Source organism: Myotis davidii, unplaced genomic scaffold, assembly GCF_000327345.1.
Source record: "Myotis davidii unplaced genomic scaffold, ASM32734v1 scaffold444, whole genome shotgun sequence".
In the NCBI taxonomy this organism is placed as follows: Eukaryota; Metazoa; Chordata; class Mammalia; order Chiroptera; family Vespertilionidae; genus Myotis; species Myotis davidii.
In genome coordinates, this window is record NW_006294767.1 from 376,024 (window position 1) to 376,279 (window position 256).

The window sequence follows — 256 nt, forward strand, 5'->3', positions numbered from 1 at the left end:
CCGACTCCAAGTGCACGGGCCACTCGGGGCCGACCGTCCTCAGGCCCGCTCCCTCCTACAAATCCCGACGTGCACTGTGACGCCCAGGGGCCGAAGGTACCCGGGTCCCGCTCCCTCCTACAAATCCCAGCGAGCACCGCGCCACCCTGGAGTCGCCACCGGTGCCCACCCCCTTAAAGGGGCAGCTACTCCCTCCTGACCGTGTCTGCGGAGACGGCGATCAGGAGAGGGGGTCGACGGCTCGGGCGTCCCCGTG